At 35.7% G+C, this 7498-nt stretch overlaps 1 long non-coding RNA gene across 1 annotated transcript in view; it reads left to right on the top strand.

Moving 5' to 3' along the window:
* The window catches only part of LOC133188951 (uncharacterized), an 18867-nt gene extending 11714 nt beyond the window's left edge, over positions 1-7153 (top strand). The window contains exon 2 of the long non-coding RNA XR_009721350.1: positions 6893-7153. This is a non-coding gene — a long non-coding RNA (uncharacterized LOC133188951). The remainder of the gene's footprint in view (positions 1-6892) is intronic.
* The last annotated feature ends 345 nt before the right edge of the window (positions 7154-7498 follow it).

Raw genomic sequence — 7498 nt, 5'->3', positions numbered from 1 at the left:
CTCTAATTCTTGGCCAAATTATTTGAGTATAACCTGGTTTGGGTCAGTTTACGCTGTTTTATAATCCGCTTCGCGGATTATAAAGCGTAAACTGACCCAAACCAGGTTATACTCGAATAATTTGGCCAAGAATTAGAGTCATTCCTAAAATAATGAAATTAAGATCTTAATATTAAAAGGAAATTAAACATCTTGTTATTCAAATTTAAATTAAATTTTATCTTTATCTTGAATTGTCATCAGTCCTGGATAGTTACGTTGTAACAAAAAGAATCAGTCATACGTAAGCAAATATCTCTTTATTGATAAACAAGAAAAATAATTTACCTTTGATCTAAAGATTTCTTCCACAGTTTCAATTTAGATTTCTTCCACAGTTTCAACACTACAGAGATATTTTCCGTGAATGGGGCATCTAAAACATTCTAATTCATAAAAATCACCTTTACTAACATAGCATTGTGATATTCTTCATCCTTGACATTGCACTTCAAAAGGTAAGTCGGATTGTTTGGAATGCGTTGTAAATCTTCATTAGATCTTTTAGACAGTCTAACGTAATGCTATAAACACTACGAAAAGATGTTATGTCTGCTGCTTTGCCTCTCCGATCACATATATAAGTAAATATCTCGCTTTCATACCCTTGCTTGTGGAGAATGGTCCATCTACTTCGAGAGAGTTCAAAAATGACGTTGAGTATATGATTGTGTAGATCTTTCAAACATCGAAGCCGTCACAGTAGCTCAGTCGGTAGAGCGCTCGCTCTGTGATCGGAACTTTGTGTGTTGGAATCATGGCTGCGACTAACCTAAATCGATAAAAATTGGTAGCAAATGTTCCTTTGCCAAGCGCTCGGCACTTTGATGTGAAAGTTCCGGGTCCTTCGGATGAGACCTTAAAAACCGAGGCCCCGTGTCATGGTAGGCGTTGGCACGATAAAGAACCCTCACTGCTCAATGACCCTAAGTGCCGAGTAAAGGTTTAAATTTGAAGCCCCTCACCGATATATGGTGACGTCTCTATATGAGTGGAAGAAAAATCTCGAACGGGTCGTAAAATAACATACAATCAATCAATTTAATCAATCAATTATCGAAAGATAAACTGTCATCATTTTATTGTAAATTGCAGGCGGCAGAAAACTATTCTTGAATGAGATCTTGAAAGAAACCAGCCTTACTTCTGTCGAGGTGTGGATACCACTGATTATTTCTTCGGGACACTTTTCTTTCACCATTCCTGGAACAAAGAAGAAATCCGTGTGTTTGCTTCTTATGATCAAATCTAGTCTACGAAGTACATCGAGTAAATAATCCTTGAAAAGATAAAAATTAGAGTTCTTCCATACTTCATCTATGAGATTTATCGTCAGTTGCCCAAATTCCCTTAAATTATTCCATCCCAATGACCTCTGATTAATATCATAACACAAAATTATTTCATCAGTGATAAAAGAAGAAAATGCGTGTAACCTAGCTAGGATCCAGAATGATTGATTGTTGAAAAGTCAAAAAATCTTCAATTTCCTGTCGCTTAAAATAAAATTCCTCTTCTAACACTGATTGTAGTTTATTAACAGAAACAATTTTGCATCTACAAGATCTCAAATCAGCAACGAGATTCTATAACTAGAGCCGAGCTCGTTGCAAAGCAACGAGTAGGTCTTCCGTTGGAGCTGCAGGCAAGAAGAAGTGACCTTGAGTCAAGGTCATGCCATATCATAAGGTTATAAGCAATCTTGTAAGGGGTATCAACTAATAATGTTTCACTCTGTAGTAAAAAGACGATAAATGGATGTATGTGACCTTGAACTTGTCCAAATGATCTTGCAAAAGCCATGACACACTCTGGTTATGAGCAAATCTGTGTATTACTGACTTCTCAAATTCACACATGTTCATACACTCGATACATCCAGTCAAAATATCTTATCCTTAGTGACCTTGAACTTGAGTTTAGGCCATGTCACACTCTGCATGATACCAACAATGTTTCACTAGAAAAAGACGGTAACGAATTTATAGTTTTTCATCCAAACTCGTCCAAATGACCTTTCATTAAGACCATAACACAAACTGTTTAAGAAAAATCCCAATCTGTGAGTTATTGACTGGATAAGTTCAGCCATGTTCTTTCAGACCATAGATCGAGTCAAATAATTTATCATGTTCCACACAATGATTTAAGGATTCATTGTGAATGTTTTTGTCCAGTTTGGATATTGAACAAGACGTGTTTGTGAAACACTGATGCCCCGGTATTGCAGCTTATGGCAAAGGTTTAAATTTCTCAAATCTGTATCCAACTCCAAGGTCAAAGTCAAGAGATAAAAAATTATCTTACCCAAAGAAAGATCTCGTCTCAGCGAATATAACTGTGAAATATGAAACCGCTAGGACTAACTATTGAAATGTATAGCAAAGGTTATTTTTTTTATACTCAAGTCAAATGTTAAGGTCAAGGATTGGTTAACGGTGTCCAAAGAAATGCCTTGTCACAAGAAATAGACATTGAAATATGAAAGCCCTCGCATTAATTATTCAAAAGTTATGGCAAAGGTCAACGTTTTTTTTTTCATAAGTAGGTCAAACCCCAAGGTCAAGGACAAAAGTCAAAACTGTCGGAACTCAAGGGAGGGTCTTGTCACAAGAAACACACATGTAAAAATATGAAAACCCTAACACCAACCGTTGAAAAGTTATGAATGAGATTAAATGTTTCAAAGGTAGGTCAAACTCTAAGGTCAAAGGTAAAAAGTCAAAACTTTTATTTTTTTTAAAGTACGTCAAACTCTAAGGTAAAGGTCAAATAGTTAAAATTTTTGATATCCAATGAACGGCGTTGTCACAAGGAATACACATGTGAATGTGAAAAAGCTAGTCCCAACCGTTCAAAAGGTATTGCCAAGGTTAATTTTTTTAAAAAGTGGGTCAAACTCCAAGGTGAAGGTCACAAGGTCAAAAATATTTACTGGTATTCCCAAGGAAAGGTCTCGTGACAAAGAATTTCGGATGTGAAGTATGAAAGCCCTAACGTCAATTGTTCAAAAGGCTAAATTTTGAATAGTTGGTCAAACTAAAAGCTAAGGCTGTCGAAAGGATAAGAGAGACTCCGAGGTTTTGTTTTCAATCAAGTAAACTTATGATATTGCAGACCAAATAAAGCATGAGCTATAAGAGCAGGCAGTAGCATCAGCCCCCCCCCCCCTCCCCCTTTTCAGACCTAACTTTTTACTTTAGTAATGTTCATTGAAAGCCCCGTTGGCCCCCACTTTTTGTTGCAGTATAGTCCCGTTGCCCCCACCCGCTTCCGCCAGGGAATATTTGTTTGTTTCTTTGTATGTATGTTGTTTAACGTCGGTTTATACGGTCTCATCCGAAGGACCGGTCTCCACGTCCCACAGTGGGATTCGAACCCGCGACGTAAGGATCAACTCCTTACTCTGCGACTCTAGAGCAGATGCTCTAACCACTGCGCCACGTGGGCGACTCCGCCAGGAAATAGAAATTTGGGCAATTTTCCTTAAACAATGCTACGTTCCTGAAAAGTAACATGTATAGATGTCTGTCCTGGCATATATAGAGAGATTATTAATCAAATGGCATGTTCAACGCAATAGCAGCAATAAGAAACTCGCCGACAGTTTTTTTTTTTTTTTAAATTCCAAATGCTTTTTAATTTCTACAGATATTTATAATCCTTTTAATGTATGTTTGTGGATTATTGATGGAATAATTTTAGTTACATGTCAAGTTTAATATTATGGTGTTTGTGCTTTGTAGCAAAGATTTGCTAAATACTTATAATTTTCTATGATTGTATCGAAAAGTAGCTATATGTTTTAAAGCAAAGCTGTCGCTAAAGCTTTATTTCTGTCGTGTAGATCTAGAGGTCTTTGTGTATATATCATAAATAAAAGTACCAATACCGAAGATCACATCCCTTCAAAGCCATATTATTCTTGCTTATTACGCCCCTTGCAGTGGCGGATCAAGGAATTTCATAACAGGGGCAAAGTAGATGTCAGGGGAGGGGTCTGGGGGGCTGCATTGAAGCCCCCAGTGGGTCTATGACAAAGCCCTGGTGGGGATCCAGGGGCGAAGCCCCCAGAAGTTGACAAATTCTTACAAATGAGAGATGTTTATTCCTTGATTTTAGGATTATGGACATATAAGTTCTACATACAAAAAATTCAAACGGAGGGGGAGGGGCTGCGCCCGGCGCGCCGGCCCTGGATCCGCCTTTGCTTTTTTTATTTTATACATGTAGTTATGCACCCCACCCACCCTTCTTGTGTTCAAGATGCTTCAGTCGTTTGTTTGCATTATAACTTAACAAGAAGTCCGTGATTTTTTGTGTGAAGTTTAGTTTTTAAAAATCCGAAAATGACAGGCTAAAAGGATATGTATTATTGATGAAAATAATGAAATTGGTATTCAAAATACACGTGCGGTGGCGATATTCAAAATTGACAGGAAGTAGTTTGACTTTTTTATACACTGAAAGATGTGATCAAGAGGAAAAATTTTGAAAGGTTTGATAAATACACACCATGCATCACAGAGTTGACCAATATGAATGCATTATGATCAGATCACGTGGTAAGTACTTCTATCACAATAATTGATACGTGGAGCACCTGCATGGATTTCTTATAATTAAGTTAAAAATTTATTTTTAAAAAAAAGGATTTAAAGAAAAGAAAATGAAGATGTTATTTAATAAAACTGTAGTGGTTTGGGTCGAGGATATCGCCCTGGGTAGCTCAGTCGGTACAGCACCTGACTAGTGATGCAGGGGTCCCGAAGAAAATTAAAGAATATTTGTTAAAGGTACATGTATAGTCAATCAGATTAGAAATACAGCGACTATCAGAATTTCGGGCCGTAAAAAAGATCTGATTTTGATTATATTTCTGGTGTACGCGAATGTGTGTGTACTGAAGGGGTTAGTTGATTCATTCAAGATTTACTATATTGTTCGTTTGGACGAAGGCTTAAAAAAAAAGTGACACACTGCCTGTACAGGTACACATCAATGAATGATTAATTCAAAAATCGGCGGACATTAATTTATTTTAGTTATCTAAAGACAATGTTATTTCCAGGGACATTTATATTTTCTATGTTTTTTATGTCTCGGATTTTTCTTTTTTTTTTGTGATTTACCAGTTTACAAAGGCTTGTGTTTTAACAGCTGTTCATAAACACTGTCAATTAATATATGGTCAGAGAAAACGAGACATCTCCTCGTAATTCATTTCTTATGGAAAATATATAGATTGACATCTTAGTATTTACCTGTGTAATTACGATGTTACAAACCGTGACAATGACTGGCCAGGAGGACTACCCGTTATAAAACAACTCATGATCAACTCGGCGGACCTATAATTCACTTTAATATATGCTGTAAATCAATAAAATCATTTCAGTTTCACCGATATTTTATTGCAAAAATAATAATAAAAAAAAAGACTCGGGATTTAGAATTTTTCTGTACTTCAAACGCTCGATATGCATTTATTTGGGGGCGCTCTTGCATATGCACTTATAAAACTTGCATGTTCTGTACTTGCATGCGTGTACATTGTATGTGTCCGTAAAACCTTAAGAGAGCTGATAAATGTGTTCTGATTTTCAGAAAAAATAATGGGAACCTATAAATAATTACATGTTTATCATTCTGTTCACATACAAAAACAAGTTCAGTAGAAAAAAAATAATTTTTTCAAGGTTAGGAGTCTAATAAATTTGTAATATTCAAATACAGTTACGTATGTATGTCTCATTCTACATATTTTGGAGGCGCGTGTGAATGTGGGATTTTGTATTTCCATACGCTCGACATGCATATATGTGGGGCGCTTTGTATATTTACAGTTGTACATTTTAAGGGCGTCGACAAAAGAACTTATATTAGATTACATACATGTACATTTAGGTTTCAAAAGTTCTATTACTAGAAGGAATTAATTAAGGTAACATATTTTAAATTTTATTTTAAATAAAACAGACAATTACCTCGATCAGGGACCTATATACTAGTATATAGGTCCCTGCCTCGATATCGAGAAATAAATTGTTTATAAAAATAATAATGCAACTCTCCTGTAATTCAGCGAATAAAATATTAAATGAAATGCACTAGCGATTTAATCAAAGATATTGTGAAATAATGATTTGTTTTGTGTATGACTAGGTCGCTGGATCACACGCCGATTGTTCCCCGGTGACCTCCTTTGCCACGCGCTTTCGAGGGAGGTGTTACATAATTGTAAACACACAAGGTGGATGTAAAAGGCGTGCACTTAATGGCTGTGAATAGTCTATGCTTCAAAGTTGTTTTATTTTCTCACTATATTGCTTGTTTTTATATGATAAGAAGAAAGGGTTATCTTTTTTTCCCTTTTTTTAGTAGACTGGTTTATTCGACTTTGAAAAAAAATGAAATAAAAGGAAAAGTTGTCAAAAAATAACTTGGAAATAAAGCACAAAACACTTCAAGAACCTAATCTTAAAGAATATTAACATCTAATGTAGCCAGGTTTATTATTTACAGTAAATTTATTTTAGTTACACGCATGAAGAGCTCTCGTTTACTTGCTGAATGAAAACAGTTACCTGTATATGGGTCAAGCTTCTGGCGCATTTAAAACACAAGACTCGAACAAAATATTATTTTCATGAGATCAATAAGATGTTAAAGAACAACTTTTTTTAACGACAGCCTATTCGAAATATTTACCTTTTTTGAGTTATAAAGCAAAAACTTCAAAGGGCTCCATATCCCTAATTTGAGGGGCCAGCCCCTTTTTAGTGGTGTCAAATGAAAGGCCTTAAAATTGTACACCACTTTTATTCTACATGTCTTATCAAAATATTTTTAGTTTTAAAGATAAAAAGGAAAATATGTCTAAATTTTCGCTCTTTTAGGCGTTCTAATTTTTGACCCCTATATAGCGCCATTTTGAATACAGAAATCGAAAAACAAAAAGCGATGTGCACAACTTCAATTCTTCTATTATTTAAATTCGGTAGAATTTCTGCTCCAGCTTTTGTAGTCTCTGAGCCTTTGTCTGGAAATGAAGCCTCCTAAATTTTCATTTAAAGGGAAATAACTCAAAAGCGGAAGTGACTTTTTGAAATGTTTGACAGCATTCTGATAGAGTTTTGTAACGTCTATATACTCTGCAAATTTGAGCAAAATCCGTTGAGAAATGAGCGAGATATGAGGTCTCAAAGTTGGCGTCTAGGAAAAAGAAGAAAAAAAGAAGAATAATCTTAACCATCAGAATCAGTAGAAGGTCTTCCGTTGGAACGGAAGACCTTAACAATCTATTTGTGTGGAATGGGTAATTCCCATCCCAATCATCTATCTCCATGACACACTATCGTAGAAGGTCAAAGGGCACACTTTCAGCATCTCTAGCATCAAGGAAATGGCGGGGACTGATGATGTCCATAGGGGCATATTGTTTTTCATCTACGAAATG

Source organism: Saccostrea echinata, unplaced genomic scaffold, assembly GCF_033153115.1.
Source record: "Saccostrea echinata isolate AGI-Se365-2 ecotype Australia unplaced genomic scaffold, CSIRO_AGI_Sech_v1 ptg000016l, whole genome shotgun sequence".
Taxonomy (NCBI): Eukaryota; Metazoa; Mollusca; class Bivalvia; order Ostreida; family Ostreidae; genus Saccostrea; species Saccostrea echinata.
The sequence above is the reverse complement of the archived record's forward strand: the minus strand, read 5'-3'. Positions and strand labels throughout refer to the sequence as shown.